General features: G+C 40.2%; 1 non-coding gene across 1 annotated transcript; it reads left to right on the forward strand.

Moving 5' to 3' along the window:
* The first annotated feature begins 15,947 nt into the window (after positions 1-15,947).
* Positions 15,948-16,054, forward strand: LOC111883540 (small nucleolar RNA R71). The gene has a single exon (XR_002847480.1). It is a non-coding gene; the product is annotated as a small nucleolar RNA R71 (small nucleolar RNA).
* Positions 16,055-17,402: the final 1,348 nt, after the last annotated feature.

Consider the following 17,402-nt stretch of genomic DNA (forward strand, 5'->3'; position numbering starts at 1 on the left):
GCCTCCTGCACATCTCAAGTGTTTTGGATCCAAAGCCAACTCTGGGACTATGGACTCAATATGAAAAAGATCCCTCTATATTGCGACTCAGAAAGTGCAATCATGATTTGTCATAACCCGGTGCAACACTCCAAGACCAAATATATTGCATTGCGGTATCACTTTATTAAGGATCATGTGGAAGACGGAAACGTAGAGATTCACTTTGTTCGAACCACTGATCAACTGGCTGACATCTTCACCAAAGCCCTTCCTGAAGCAAGTTTTAATAAAATTCTACAAGGACTAGGTATGATGGAATCGGAGTCAGTACCTAAAACACCTTCTCAAAACTAAAAGTTGGAAGCGAAATGAACCGAACGTTCGGTCTATTTCGGGTTCGGTTCACATGGGAACCGAAATGAACCGAACGCTTGGTCTATTTCGGGTTCGGTCCCATTGCACTTGTTTTCGCTTATCTAAAAAAGGTGGTATCTTTGGTTGTAAACTTTTGTACAATTGTTTACCAAAAATATTTAATTCCAAAATTTTTTTGGAACCGAAATGAACCGAGCGTTCGGTCCATTACGGGTTCGGTTCCAAATTTTTTTTGTTTGGTTTGTTTTGGTTTTGTTTTTCTCTTTACCAAATTATGAAAAACTCCAAAAATATTTTCTTTTTCCTTTTGTCTCTACTTCTGTTTGTATTCACCGTTTATGGATTATCGATGGGGGCAGGTATCATTCTCACACTTTTTAATAGCTAAGTGTCCCTAGAAGCATGTTGCTGCATGTTATCCAAAGCCTCAACTAATTCTGAATAAAGCCTTATTGACTTGGTATATACAAACCTTGTCTTCCTAATTAGGCTACTACATTTATTCTAATCATGAGCTACCTTACTCTTTTCTCATATGAGATAAGAGTTTTCTGCTTTGTCATTATTTTATTAGCAGAGGTACTTTCGTTTCCTTACACCATCTCAAATATTTTTCTCCATCATATTCGCTTCATACAAGTAACCCTTGAGACTCTCAGAAATTACCACTGAGGTTTATGGTTACACAATCTCTGTGTTTGTGATCTTAGCTTCGTGTCACTACGTGCTAAGTGAAACCCACAATTCAATACCTACTATGGATTGACGGTGAACAATTAAATTTGCTCTAGTTTTCACTCATGAATTAACGAATCCACCCAAGTGGTTGTACCATGAAATCTCTAATTTTCTCTTTGTGTGATTCTTATGAAATTGTTACATACCATAACATTTCATCCCTTAGAATCCAATTTTTAATTTTCTTGAGATTTCACACCTAGTATTTCCAATGAGTCAATAACACATTATCCAAACCTACTTGTTCAACAGACCACATTGGTCTCACAAGTTCTTCAGTCGATTTCTGTCTTATGTCAAGATCAGGAATTTTGAACTGAAGCGAAAGCCTCCCAAATAAGCCTTATTAAAAGATGCCTTTCAACACTTCTTAACTAGTGATTGATCGTAATTCAACGGGAAACCACACAAACACTTTAAGGTCTCTTGACTTTGAAGGAAGAGATTCGTGCCCGAGATCCATAGTTTTGTGTCTCTATTGACACCACAAATTCCCACATATATGTTGATTTATTTCTTTATCTTTGACACTCTATGCACGAAAATCTTTTTGATTTTCCAAAAATATGGTTTCATTCATTAAAAGCTATTTTTTTGGCTCCGGGATTTAATGCTATATTCTAAACGGGATGTTGTTGTTAATGCTACACGTGTTCGCTTTTATTTAGTGAAGACAACTAATTTTAAGGATAAACTGCTGACTCAGCTGGGAGATTATCGGTTCAGAAATTCAAAAGGGCATTTGATGGGAAAGCATGCAAAACGGAAGAGTTTTTCTCTCTCATGCGTAATCATAGGGGTTGCTAAACTGTCACGCGTCAATCAACTCAGGAAACACTTCGATTTTCAAGAAGATTTGGGGGCGGATTCTTCTCTCTCCTCTATACACGGTATAAAGGGTAAACCCTAAGGTCTTTTACCTCTTTACCGCACCCAAAAATCAGAGAGCAAGAAACGATTATTTTCTCCCACTGTTCATCTTCTTCTCCAAAGCACTCTTCAATGGCAGATTCTTCTTCTGTTCACGAAACCTCCCACATTCTGCCTATCTGACCTCAACAAAGCCTGATCATTGATCTAACCCCACATGCCTACGACGCATTCATGTTCCCAATTGTGGAGTGTCTTAAACACTCTCTACTGGTTCGAGCATTAACCAAGGTTGAAATCGTTCCAATGGAGTGTTTGTCGCAGATCTTCTCAACTGCCCACTATGACAAGTCTGTCGATCGAATTTTCTTCGACATTCTTGATACCAAAACCTCCATCTCCAAACAACGATTCTGCTTGCTTCTAGGGTTCGAACCTAATGAGTCAAGGGTTAACCCTGAGTCTATTCCTGTGGGACAGTTGTTCTCCATGTTTTTCAACATGGGATACACTGAGATTCTAACTACAGTTACAAAGTTCAAGAAATCCTGTCTTCATCCACAGTGGAATGGCTTCTTCACGGTGCCGTCTGTTTATGATGATTCTCTACGGGTTATACCACGGCCTTAATCTTGACTATGGCTCTGTGTTATGGCAGCAGTTGATCCAAAGTCTTGCCTCTACTTTTCTCCATTCTGAGATTTCTTATGCCAGATTCTGGACACTGGTCACAAAGTGGGCAATGGACAAGTATCATGTCCCTGTTGTTGCTAATTCTCCACTCTCCTCGATCGGTCTTTTCCACACAACGAAGATCATACTGATTCTTCCAAGTTTCAGTTCGTTGGCTCAATCCCTGAGTCAATGTATGCATGTGTTCCAAGGGATAGTCGCATCATCAAGACTTACAAGGATTTTCTTCGTTCAGGCCCCAGAGAGCTCACTCTAGAAATGATTCAATCTATCCACGACGCTGACAAGCCTGCTCCCAGGGGCAAGAAACAAGAAAAGGGGAAAGACAAGAAGGTTGTCAAAGGAGCGAAAGGTCCTTCTCCAAAGAAGCGAAAACCTTCGAAGGCAGCTCAATTACCTCCACCAAAGAAGAGGAAAACCCAGCCCAGGCGTAAACTAATTCTTGCCTCTTCCTCCAGTGAATCAGAGGATGAGAGTTCAGACTCAGAGGAGTCGCTTCGAGGTAACACTCCTCCCCGTTCGCCTTCACCTGAGGTACCTGTTTCATATAAACATGTCTCTCCTCCCCCAATCTCCATCTCTATTTCCATGCCCCCCATAACCTCCACTACTCATATACCACCCACCTCTATCCCTGTACCACCTCCTATTTTCTCAGAAGCTACGACAACAACCACCGCTGGATTTCAAACCAACGTATCTGATACGGGGGCTCATACTTCAGCACCCAAACACACACCCGAACCTACTCCCACAACCGAACCTCCACCTTCGCCTTCATCTCCCAATCACTCAGCAGATGACGAGACTTTTCTTGGAGGAGAAGACATGACGTTTGAATCTGTCTACTATAGTCCGTACCAGGTTCAAAGTGATGATGACGATGATGCTCCTGTCACTAAAAAGCATCTCAAGGAACTTCATGAGAAAATCGACAGTCTCATCGCTTCCTCCTCTTCCTCTCGGTCCACTATCTCAGAGGCTGCCATTCAGGGGCTAGTTGATTCGTTCACCAAGGCACATGAAGCCTCAATCAACTCCGCCATTGCTGCTATCGACGCATCTACCAAGGCGTGTGCTGCTGCGACCGAAAAAGTCAAAAAACTATTTGTCGATGCTAACAATCTTTTACAGTCTTTTCAGGGAGCCGCTGAATCCAATGCAGCGAAGGTTGACTCTCTTGTCGAGAAGCTGGCCACTTCATTCGCATCATAACAGCAGTTCTTTGCCAGTCTTCGTCAGTCTCTTGAAGCTGGCAATACAACCTTCCAGGCGATTGTTGAGGAGCGCTTGACAAAGCTGCAAGAAGATCTCGCTTCAGAGAACTCCGTGATGGATGCTCTTGCTCGCAAAACCACTGCTCTAAAGGTCAAGAGTCTTCAACTTTTCCAATCAGAAAAGGAGGTTGCGTCTCTCCGATCTGAGCGAGTGGTCATTTCCACGTGTGTTTTGGATGTCCACGCTGCCCTCTCCAACATTATTGAAGTGCATGATCCCATCCTGTACTATTCTGTGAGGCACAATCTAGCTGAGAAGCTTGCTCCCGCCCTTGACCTACTCAGCAAAATTGAAGGGCTTCCAGAGTTCGTGGCCCATCCAAAACAAGGGGGAGAAGATGTGTCTCAACCCCCTCCTACTTCTACATCAACTAAAGCAACCGAACCTCTTCCAACAGGTCAAGCTTCAGGTTCGGGTGCTAAAGATAAAGGGAAGAAATTTGTTCAAGACAGTGATGGTGATGATGATAAAGAGACCATCACTGATCTCTTGAAGAAACAAGGCCGGGAAAAGGATTCAGACATGAGTGCTCGTGTTGCCAGAGAGGCCGAGGCGAATGAAAGAAAAATGAAGGAGGCTCATGATCTTCTTGAGAGTCGAAAAACTCTATTTCCTCCGTGGACTCTAGAGAAGCTTATCAAAGAAGCTATTGATACTCCCAGTATCCTATGGCTCGAACCGGTGATTTCCTTGGACAGGGTCAATTCTGTGGACTCTCAGTTTAATATGCCCTTGACCCGAAAGGCCTTCATATTTCATGCATTCTCCCATGTTGCTGATGTCCCTCATTCTCACCCAAAGGTTGATAGGGAGCTCGTTGAATTCTATCTGAGGTCTGCTCAGCCTTAGTATCAGACATGGAGTGCTCAGAAGATCATAAACGTTCCGGTCCTCAAACCTTTTCGGGAGGGGAACTTCACAAACGTTTGGTTCAAAGTGCTGAGGGGGTCTGCGAAAACAGAACATGCTATTTCACTTGCTGATCTTCCCAACCCGAATCCACATGATTGGATCATCTTGCACAACATCCTCCTCACCAACGAAGTTGAATATGGGCCAATCATATATCATTTCAAAAGGATGTTAGTTTGCTACATCATGGAGGTCGCCAAGATGGATAAGGAGATCGCAAGTATTTTCAAGAAAAAGCCCACCATCTCTCTAGTTGGCTCTGCAAGCGATCTGAATAAAATGTAGATGGGGAGGATCGACCCAAAGCGGAACTCAGTCATGTTCACAAGGAACGAAGGCCAAAAATGTCTGTTCGCCTTGGCAGACAAGCATCTATACACCACTGCGTGCTTGGAACATGTTCTGGGAATCATCAATCGATGCAAGCTGAACTCTAATAATGACAAGAAATACTTCGATGATATGATCCAGTGGTACATTCGCTTCAGACAAAGCATCCTTGCCCTCATTCCTCGTCTGTTCAAAACCACAAAGAAAGTTCCTGCAGCTGGACCCAACAAGCCGACGTAGAATCTCGCTCCAATTGACGCAAAAAGGGAGATTGTAGGGTCCATTATATGTTGCGTCTTGGGCTCATTCATTAGTCCAAATTTATTTCCGGATTGGGCTTGTCCATCCGTGAGTTATTTTCTAGGGTTTAGTATTTATAGATGCTTGCATGCATCTTAGTACGTAAGATTAGGAGTCGATCATTCATAGAAATTATTTTTATCGTTTGTAACCCTAGTAGCCTCTACAACGGAAGTTCTTTTTCGAGCTCTGCTGAGGCTTGAATCTATTGAATCATTCGACGTATTTTGATTCAATCTTGTGTTTGATATTTCCGTTTACGTTTTTGTGATTAACCTGTGTAAGATCTAAACGATCGAAGAGTAACTCAACTCATCAAATATTATTATTCTCTTAACATGTTATTCTTATAATACATTAATAATAATATCTCTTCTCTCTAAATCACCCTATCAGGATGCTATGGTGAAGGCAACCCAAAAGGACCATGCATAACCGGGTCAAGTAGTTACCAAATATAGTTACAGCCTCATACACTAATCCAATAATTATATGTTGACCAGAGGGTCTTATGTGTTATGTATGATTTTATGTGCTAGGTGTTATATGTATGTTGTATGATGTTATAGACCGGACTGGAGGGTCCAACGATACAGACCGAGCCGGAGGGTCCAACGAGCTATGACCTGGCCGGAGTGTCCAACGAGCTACGGGACTGGAGGGTCTCGCTAAGACACATCGACCGGAGGGTCGTATTATAGCCTCGAGTGGCGTATGTGTTGTATGCGGTATTTTGGGGAACTCACTAAGCATTTATGCTTACAGTTGTTGTGTTATGTGTTTCAGGTACTAGCTAGGACCGTGGAAAGGCGTCGGCGTGACCCGTACACACTAGAGAGAGGATTTGATTTTTGTGATCTTGGGATATGATATGATTTGATACCTATTGTTGGATACTTTTGAGAATATTTTCATATGAATTTGGTTGTTGAAAAATGAAAAATTTGTTTTGAAAATTTCATTGTTACACTCAAGGTATTTTTGGTTGAGCAACCCAAGCATACATAGACTAGAAAATTACAATTCTTTTCCCGATACCACTATGGAGCTCTTTGGAATTCTTCCCTTCTTGATAATTTATCTTTGATGTCTTTGAATTCACCACCTTTTGCTTTTTGGTATCTTCAACTTTTGAACTTTTGTAGAATTTTGATCTTTTGATCTTTACTTTGATTGCTCCAAAATTCTTCAAACTTTTCTCGTAATTCTCTTTTTTTTTTTTTCACATGTAACTCACTTTTTTCTTTTCCACTCAAAACCCTACATGCTTAAGCAGGGCGCTCAACTTCAACCTTTATTGGCTAAAGATAATAATTTTCCTAGATACATTTCAAGTACACGATGCTAAACTTATTGCATCTCTCAAACTAAGCGAGGTTGTATTTTTGTCCCATGATTTCACTAGAATAAAGGGAGGCCACAAATGCATTATAACGTGTATAGGCTCAACTAAACCTTTGGGTCATCATAAAATCATCAAACATAATACTAGGATGAACCCTAATTGCTTTTACATATATTTTCTAATTTAGCGCTAGCAATTGTCATGCAAAATTTTCAAAATTTTCAAAATTTAACTAAAATTTTAACTATTGTAACCACCCCTTACCCCACACTTAATTTATGCAATGTCCCCATTGCATATTATACATGATAAAGAACAATAAAAGTAAAGAGAGAATTGGAACAAACTCCCCTGGGATAGTAGTTGCGAGGATGATTTTCTTCTTTGAAAGCTCCGTCTTCAGCTGACTTTGGACATGGGAACAACTCATTCATGCCTTGGGTGTCATTCGTCTCGTGTGGCAACAGCTCCAAAAATGCAAGAAAAACTCTCGGAAATCTCCATAAATTAATCTTCTTAATAAAAACCAATTGAAGTGGGAATATAATCATCAAGCCTGAAGCTAAGAGGTGAAATTTGTAAACTCGTCGAGTAAGTAATCAGACTCGCCGAGTTGAGTCGTGAAAGTGCAGAATCCGTGTTTTCACTCTTGGACTCGTCGAGTCAGTATATGTACTCGGCGAGTCAGTCACTGGGTGAAAATTTTCTGTTTTCTGCTCCAAGTCTTTTTGATAAATCCTAACCACTTCAGAATTATATTAGATCTAATATTTTTCTTCAGTAATTAAACTCAATTGAATGCTCCTCATGATCGGACTCGATACTTGGACTTCATTCTCTCTTTTGCTTAGACTCGAAACTCCTATTACTCTCGAGACTCTTTGTAGGCAACCCTTTTTCAAATTCTGAAAAGACACTAAACAACGCATGATAAAATAAACCTCTAGAATCCTAATTACTAGAAGTTCCAACAAACAAAATAAAAATCAAAAACAAATTGTTCAACACAAAACACAAATAAAAACAAATCAATCTTCATCTCCTTCCTCATCATCATCATCATCATCATGCATTGCCTCGCTCCCACCGACTCCGCGTTGCCTTGCGTTCATCCTCTCCTCCCAAGTTGCTATAAAAGGCAATTGGCCCCCGTCCATATGTTGGATGTTGAAGTGGTTAAGGATTTAGATGAAGGACCAGTTGGCAAAATTCACTCCTCTTGCCAAATCATCTTGATATTGTCTTCCTTCAACATTAAACCAATCCGAGGGTATTTCATCTTCTACCGGAATAATCGGTGAATCGGTAGGTGCTTGCCCACGTCCTTGCCTCACTCTCCTACCCGGCTCCTCGGGTCCGATCACGGCATCATCATGTAGAATAGCATAGTGTCCCTATCCATAATCCTCAATAATTCTAGCCCTTCGAAAAGGAATAGGATTAAAGGGAGGGGTCGGGACCATTGTCATTAAGCTCCAAGCACGACGAGCCATCAACCAATAAGAGTGGGCTAAACACGTCACAAACATGCCACCATTAATTTTTGAAGTTTTGCGGTCCTTGACCGCCCCTTCAGCTAAATATGAAACCACGCACCATGGAAGGTTGCAAAAGGTGTTGGGTGTAATGATGCTCCAAAGATAAAAAAAACGTCAAGGTTAGAAACCTTGTCATCATCTTTTCTTTGGTTGATGGTACTTGAAATAAGGCGGTGGATAAGGCGATGCATAGGTGATTGTATGCTCCTTTCTTGAGCCGATTTGGGGATGTAAACCTTGTTGGCAATGGTGTTCCACAAAAAAGGTACCAAATGTAGCCGTGTGGATCAATTGTTGGTCATAAATTCCCAACCTCCAAGCTAATTCCACCATAGAACAATTGCGAATCTTGTTCCCAAGACAAAAAGCAATATTCCCGGGGTTATCGTAATCATCCCCACCCCGGAAATGTATTGTGGAGAAAAATTCCAAGCATAACTCTTGATAGACCGGCTCCTGGATATGAAAGATGCGACTCCATCCATCACACGTGATGGACACCCCATTATGCACAAACGTCCTGAATATATAAGGAGCCAACTCTTCTTCATAATGAACTCTCCCCAACCATTTCCAATCAATTGCATTGGAAATACAAATCTCCTTTTTCCAGATTTCTGCAAGCTTCTTCTTCCACTTAGTCATCGTAGATTTGGAATCTATTTGTGGAAAATTCAACAAAGGGAAATCCCTTTGGCTTCCTCTTGAGCTTTGACCCCATGAAGACATGTTCCTGCATAAATAAGTAACACAAACAACCAGAAACGAACAGAACAATTAGAAAATAAAATATGGACTGCTTCGGACATGGCTCGTCGAGTCCGTAGACCGACTCGACGAGTTAGACGAACTGCACGAGTCTGTTGACGAGTCTGTCAAATGTCATCCATAGAAATCAAAATTGATTGCAAGGGTTTGTCCAGGGATGTATTTCAAGCATAGTAGTATAAGAAAATTCATCCATAGCATTCTAATTAGGTCAAAGTCGAAACCCTAGAAATTCTAAAATTCCAAAAATGGGTTTTCTATCTAATTAACACTTCCAACCTCCTAAAAATCGAAGCTTTGACAGAAATAGAGAAGAAATTTAGTACCTTTCTTGCTTGAGAGAGAGATAGAGAGCGAGAGAGAGAGAGAGAGAGAGAGAGAGCACGTCGAGTGTCGGCTGGTTGAATGAGAAGTGGTTACCAATTAGGGTAAAAAACCCTAATTTAACTTATATGTAAAAATTATTATTTATTTTTTTCAGTAAAATAAACAAACTCGTCGAGTCAGGGTCCGACTCGGCGTGTCTTGTCGCAATTTTGAAAAATTTGATATATTTTTTATTCCTTCTTAAAAATATAATCAACCCACCCCACACTCAGATCATGCTTACCCTGAAGCAGTCATTTTGGATAATAAAGAAAATGAAGATAGATAAATCCTAAAAACGAAAAAGAAAAACTAAAAAAAAAAAAAAAGAAAGCAAACTCTAGTGACGGGTTACCTCCCGTTAAGCGCTTCTTTTTTAGGAGTCGTTAGCTGGACTCCATCTTGCTTACGTTGTTGTTGCTTCCTCCATGAGGCTTTCCTTCTTCAACCTTTGTACTTTGTATTTCGTCTTGTAAAGATGGATTTTCCTTTTATAAGCCTTCCTCAAGTCTTCCATTCTCTTTTTCGCAGCACTCTCTTCAGCTTTACGCTTCACCCCCTTAGCATGCTTGTTCCTCTCCATTCCTTCCTTGCTTGTCTTTTTGTTCATTAAAGGTTCCAGTGTTGTGAAAGTTAACACTTCGAACATAGTAGAGACAATGGCACGAGGCTTGGTCCTTTTTCTTTTGGTCAAAACTTCTTCTTGATCTAGCATTTGTGATTCAATTGGATAATGGTGGTTTTCATCTTTTGAACTACCCTCATTGTTCTCTTGGAAAATCTCATCATCTCCCATGATTGCTTCAAGAAATGCCAAATGTGCATTCCCAATATTGATAACATCTTCAATATCCTCATTTTCCTCAAGAAGGTTCTCAAAGGGATCAGGCATAAGTTGCGCATCTGATTCAGCAAGGGCACTAATTGGCTGTAGAGTCAAAAGTTTAACAGATTTAAAATTTTTGACTGGACTCGTCGAGTCATCAGATACGACTCAGCAAGTCGGGGAACCTTGAACACTTCTTATGCTTTCTTGATAATCAGCTTCCCTGATCAGCCTTTCTATTTCTTCTACATCTCCCTTGGCATCAGAAGTATCATCCAAAGATAAAAAGAATTGATTTGGATTGCTTTCTTGCAAATATGCAAGCTCCTTTTCTAACAATTCATCATCCAAATCTAGTGACGAAACCTTTTCTTCTCTTGACCCTTCTTGCGAATCTTTTTGCTCAGCTTTAAAAATTACCGATTCATCACCTACTCTTAATGTTAGCATAGATTCAATCATATCTAACAAAGCACAAGCGGTATTCAAAAATGGTCGTCCAAGAATGATTGGTACTTTATGATCCTCCTCCATATCTAATATTATGAAGTCAAGCGGAAATATTAGCTTATCTACCTTAATAAGGTCTTCACACACTCCCATTGGATGTATTATTCTCTTGTCGGCCAAGTGGATCTTCCTGTGAACAGGTTTTGGAATCGGGAGGTTCAACTTTTGGAAGAAAGAATATGGCATAATGTTAATACTTGCCCCCAAATCGGTCAATGCTCGTGTAGTCATGATGTTCCCAAATTGGCAAGGCACGGTTATGCTTCCCAGATCACCCCTCTTTTCTGGCAGCTCATTCAGCAATACTTCAGCAACTTCTTCCATATTTTGTCTAGTAGTAAAGAGGCTCTTAAGCAAAGTTGCATACTTGGGTGTATGAAGTATCTTTTCAACAAATGGAATGTTCACTTGGAGGGTCCTCACTTGCTCCATAAATCTTCTATACCGTCGAATCTGCTCATCTGGTATGGCTCGGATCGGAAATGGCAAAGGGGCCCTGTAAGGTTTCAAAAGAGAAAAATTTTTCTCATCAGACCTCGGACTCGTCGAGTCCATGATGCCGACTCGGCGAGTCGAGTCGGGTTTGCTCGATTCCCATTCTATTGTCTCTTCTGTTTGCATCTTACTGGGTTTCTTCTGAATAGAGGTCAAAGCAGTGAAAATTTTGTCAGAATTAGTGGTTATCACATTTAGATGTGCCATTTTTGGATTCTGTTCGGTATTGCTAGGAAGTTGTCACACCCCAAAACCGGAACGGCGGAAACGTTCTGGGGTGGATGAAGTCATGTCAAGTATCACAACACATGCATTATAGTAATCAAAGTACAACAAAACATTGCATTAATAGTAATAGTTTTACATGGTTTACTTTACAATACATCAAAGTAATACAAGTAAATATAATAAGTACAGCATGGTACTAAGCTATCTTCATCAACAGCTTCGGGGATGTACCTGTCTAATGCTGACCTGAGAATACAAGTTATTTGAAAAGCGAGTATCAAAATTTTTACAAATGCTGGTGAGTTCATAAGCATTTAGTGGCGTTTTTATTCAAATAACTTAAATAAAAGTAGTAGTTTAAGAGTTTACAGTGTATTAGAGTTCTTCCAGAAAATCCTATATTTTCTTTAATAACAGCAGCCTTCTACTAAGGCTGGACGGAGTTATGTGGTAAAAAGTAGTTTTCCCTTAACCGCTATCATTATAAAAAAATACTGAATTTGATTATTAAAGAAAGCAAGAGAAATCAGGGAATAACATATGCCTCAGTAGTGAGGACTGCTGACTAAGGCCAAGGAATCATAGACTCCAGGAGAGTACCGAACGAACGACACGCCTGGTTCCGTCTAACAAATGGAGACACAGACCCCAGAAGGTACCAAATGAAAGGTACAGCTGGTAAGGCCTAAAACAGTGGATACAGACCGCAGACAATATCAAATGAAAGATACATCTTGCAAGGTCAAATAGTGAATACAGACCGCAGACAGTATCAAATGAAAGATACAACTTGTAAGGTCTAAAACGGAGAATACAGACCGCAGACAGTATCAAATGAAAGATACAACTTGCAAGGTCTATAACAGTGTGACTCTGAAAATGAGTTTCCTAGCAAACAGTGTAAATTGCTGGTGGAATACCGTTACCTTAAGACCATGAATTATAAGGTAACCCGGGATACTCGTAACCATACTAACCAACACTAGAGTACCAGACGCCCTACGAGCGTCTTGAGAATATGACATTTGTCACCCCTTGGCTTGGTAGGCTGTGGACTGTAGCTAGCAGTCAGGGTGCGGGGGTGTCAATCCCGTATAGATCTATACACACAATGTCCTCTCTCCCTACAGGAGACTCTAGTTACCAACTAGACGACGGAGAAGGCCGTGTCCTGAAGATGCATCCCAATTAGCGGGTTTCTAACGTAAGTGCTGAACTAGAGGTAGAGACTCACAATTGAACTGACTGAAGTAAACCCATATGTCTATGCTTGTGTACATAATATATAACTAATAAATCAAACAACCTTTGGATGGACATCCGATCCCACCAGACCACATCTCAACGAAGAAAAGGAAATAGGGCGGACAAGCCTTCCTAAGTCCTTCAATCATTACTTATAAGCATCTAGACAAGCATAGACATACATCTAACCATGCTTGAGTGTGTAACAAGTGGATTCATATCATGAAGTATAAGTGTACAGTGTGGAATAACCGAATCGTGAAGTATAAGCGTGCCAAAAGTAAGTGTATCACGAAGTAGAAACGACAACAAGTGAAGTAGGAGCGTATCGAGTTTAAGTGAAGTAGAAGCGATATCAAGTGTAAGTGATGTAGAAGCGTATCACTAAGTAAGAGTGTGAACAAGTATAAGCGTCCAGCAGGTATAAGTGTATCACGAAGTGGAAACATTATCAAGTATAAGTGAAGTAGAAGCGACAACTGGTGAAGTAGGAGTGTCTATCGGTATAAGTGACTACCAGTATAAGTGAAATAGAGGCAATAACAGGTATAAGCGCTTCAAGAAGTGAAAGCGTTACCAAGTAGGAGTATAAAATAAGTAAAAGCGAAGCAGCAGCAACTAACAAGTAAAAGTATACGTCGTGAAAAGGGAACTTCGATGAAAGCCTTGGAAAAACCTTTATACTCAGGGAAAATCACATTTGGTATTCTTTGGTAAAATAAGTTTGAAAGAACTTATAAATCCTTGGAACCTTTATAAACCAGTTTAAAATGAATTTAGATAAAACAGTATAAGTAAGAATTTTGAAACAAATGAAAACCCTTTTGAAACCATCATAGTATCCTACTCGGTAAAACAGTATACAGTGTGGTAAAATCTTGTGCATGTGGGTTATCAATCACATGTGATTGATATGATAACTGGCATGTTTAACTTGTATTCCCCCCCCCCCTATAAAACATGTAAAAATATTTAAAAGGTTCATTTAGGGGTATGAACTCACCTGGTGTAAGTGGATCCGACAAAGGCGCCGGTTGGGTGCTCGGTGTCAAGTAAGTACTTGGACACACTTAGAGACCTATTTAACATATGATAACATATGTTCACATACAATTAGTATATTAAATACCAATTAAACAAGTATACGCACTCTAAGGAGCGGAAAACACTTTGGTTAAGTGTTTGGGGTGTCCCGGGTAGCGTCTAAAGGTGTGTATGGCTTAGGAATGGAGTTTACTCTCCGAGAGTAAACTCCCAAAGCTTAGTTTACAGCCCAGGGACATCTCACCATGAGTTTACGGCCGTAAACTCATGGTGAGGGGTTCTAGTGTGTTTTAAGGCTTCTAACTTGCTCATGGATTTATTCTAGATCCAAAACTATATAGTATGAATGAGTTTAGGGTCTTTAAGCGCACCATTATGGAGTTTACGGCCCATGAACCATCCCTAAGGGAGTTCACGGCCGTGAAATCCTATCCCATGAGTTTAATGAAGTTTCAAGCCCCTAATACCCTCCTAGCATTTTATAGAAATAGTCTAAGGCCATTTGGGGAATAAAAACCAATATTTTGGCATGTCTGAAGGTGTTTACGGCCTTGACACATGTCTGGGCCATAAACTCCTTTTACCCCTTCATTTCCTTGTGTTTAAATGATCTAAACCCAAAATAGCAAGCCCCTAATTCATGTGTTAAGCCTAAGGGTGGTTTGGAAGGGTTTTTGGGGCATTTATACAAGTTTTAGAGGTGTTTACGGCCTAAGCATGTGCTTGGGCCGTAAACTCTCTTTTATGCCCTAAATCATTGTAATTTCATGCTCAAACACTCCTAGGCTAATTCTTCTATTAGTTTCCAAGCCTTTAGGGACATTTTAGGGTCATTTTGGCCTTGATTAAGGGGTTTACGACCTAAGGAGGATCTTAGGCCGTAAACTCCATTCTAACAGCTTCTAAGTCCGATTTTTAAGCTATAAACACGAAACATAATGTTTAGATCAAGCTAGGATAAGCGGACTTACGATTTGGAAGCGTTTGGTTGCGGATTTGGCTCGAAAACGGGTCTAGTGAGAGAGTATAGAGAGAGAGGGTGGAAAAGGCTCCAAATGGAGTTTACTCCCCCTTATATATGGGTAGGAGTTGGAGCTCAGTGATATTCTACCCGATACTGTCGTTTATCGGGGCTTTTGGTCACACCCGATTTTGTGGTCGTAATAATAAAAACTAACTTTTCCAACTAAATGGAAATGTGTATTATGAGTTTTTATTTCTCTTATCACGACTTAACGACATAAATAAATGAAATAAATAAAACATTTATTTATTTGACGACCTCCTATTAACGGAACTTTTATACAGTGGAATATTCCGTTAACGGTAACGGGGAAATGTAACGGAACAACTTGCGTTGTCACAGAAGTTCACCGAGTGTTCTTTGATTGATTTGTTGTGCAAGCTGACCTATCTGTTTTTCAATGTTATGAATGGAGGCTTGCTGATTCCTAAGCAACTTTTGTTGATCTTTCATCATATCTTGATGATCTTTAAGCATTATTCATTGCTACTTGAACTCATTGTCGGTATCATTGTGCCTCTTCTCGGACGCAGCTACAAACCTTGTGAAAATTTCCTCCAAATCAGCTTTCTTTTCCATAACCGGTTCCTCCTTTTGATAGAGACCCCTATCTTTTTTCTTGTACTTCTCCTCCTTTGCCTTTTTGTACTCATCATACGGGATCCATTCCTTCTTGGTTTTTCGCCAATTATCATCAAATCTATCACTACTTGAATAGCAAACTTGTGCCTTCCGGTTCCCATTTTCGTCCAAATCACAATCTTTAGTGAGGTGAGGTACTCTACAATTCTCACATCCTATCCGGATAGCGTGGATGGATTGGTCCATCTTAGTCATTCTCCGATCTAAACTTTCTAGTTTAGCCATCATTGCTGCCATGCTATCGTTAACAGTGTTTACCACCCCCGACTTACTTCATGCCTTGGATTATGATATTCTCTAGAGTGTTTAGAGAATACTTCAATTAGTTCTTTGATCACCAGGGGTGCCTTCCTTGTGAGGGGTCCTTGCGAGTCAAGGAGCTGCCTAGTTGTTACATTGACTCCATCATAGAAAATGGAGACTTCTTGTTGACTGTTTAGATCATGATGTGGGCAGTTCCTTAGTAAGCCCTTGTATCTCTCCCATGCCTCATAAAGGGACTCTCCAGCTTGTTTTTCAAAGTTCGCAATAACTTTCTTCAACTTGGCTATCTTCGAAGGTGGGCAAAACTGGTCAATAAATTCTTCCTTCATCTTAGCCCATGTAGTGATGGATCCGGGAGGGAGTGAATTGAGCCAATCCTTTGCAGCACCTTTGAATGTGACGGGAAGCATACGAAGCAGCTGGGTTTCGTGAGGTACGTTTGGAACATTAAAATAATCAACTACATCGTTGACCTCATCCAAGTGTTTATATGCATCTTCGTGATCTTTTCCGTAGAAGGGGATCTCCTTTAGTTGAGCAAGTATGTGACCTTTAAGCTCAAAGGTGGCAGTCGCGGGAATTGCGGGTTGCACAAGTCCCGTCCCGGTATCGTCACGTATTCTCTTCTTCCAATCTCCCATGGTAACTTCATCGATGTTAGCCATGGGATTACCTAGTTCGCCTTCAAAATCGCTTTCTTCTTCGTATTCGGTTGCGTAGTCGTATTCCAATTCGGCTTCTTTTGGAGTATCTTCAATATTCTCTAACTTGCTTTCTTCGCTCTTTTGACAGATAGTCTCTCCTGCCTTCTTGTTTTTTTTTTCTTCCCAAAAACTATTTTCAAGCTCTTCAAAGGTGATTTCTTTGGTGTATTAGAGCTTTCAACCTCCTTGCCTTTGTTTTTCCTTAAAGCAGATTCTGGGTCTTCAAGTTAAGGAACCAGGGGTGTGTTGGATCCTCTGGTCATGTAATGCCTGCAAACAAAACAAGAAAAACACATAAAAGGAACAAAAATAAAATAAATGACAACAGCGATGGACTCGCCGAGTCGCTTCGATTGCACTCGGCGAGTTCAGAGCAAAAATAGAAAAATTACTAACTAATCTTCTAAAACAGAAAACTGTCAAAAATTATCCTAATAACTGAATTTCCTAAAATAGCAACTTTGTGCAAGATAAATCTCACACAAAGGATCGATAAAACTAGAAATTCGATTTTATTTTTGAACCGTTCCCCGACAACGACGCCAAAAACTTGATGTGTGTAAACTCAACTAGTTTTAAGCCTACTTTTAATTATAAAATTAACACACAAAGGCAGTGGACCTGTCAATTGTGGTGTAGCTAGATAAGTAGGGTATCGAACTTAGGGAACGGAAAATTTAAACTAATAAGTAATTTTATCTAAAACAAGTAATAAAAGGAAAGGTTTTCTCTAGTTTTGCAAGACTAGGAAACTTAAATAAACTAACTAACACGCAATTTAACTAACTAGCAGCTAAAACAAGTTATTACCACTAAATTCAATAATTAAGAGGACTTCTGTTTAGGTTCGACTCAATTGATCCTATGGTTGATTTAATGGTAATAGTGCAATGGATTAACCTTTTATTGGCTACCAATTCAGGTC

The sequence above is a fragment of the Lactuca sativa genome, chromosome 3 (genome assembly GCF_002870075.4).
Source record: "Lactuca sativa cultivar Salinas chromosome 3, Lsat_Salinas_v11, whole genome shotgun sequence".
NCBI classification, from domain to species: Eukaryota; Viridiplantae; Streptophyta; class Magnoliopsida; order Asterales; family Asteraceae; genus Lactuca; species Lactuca sativa.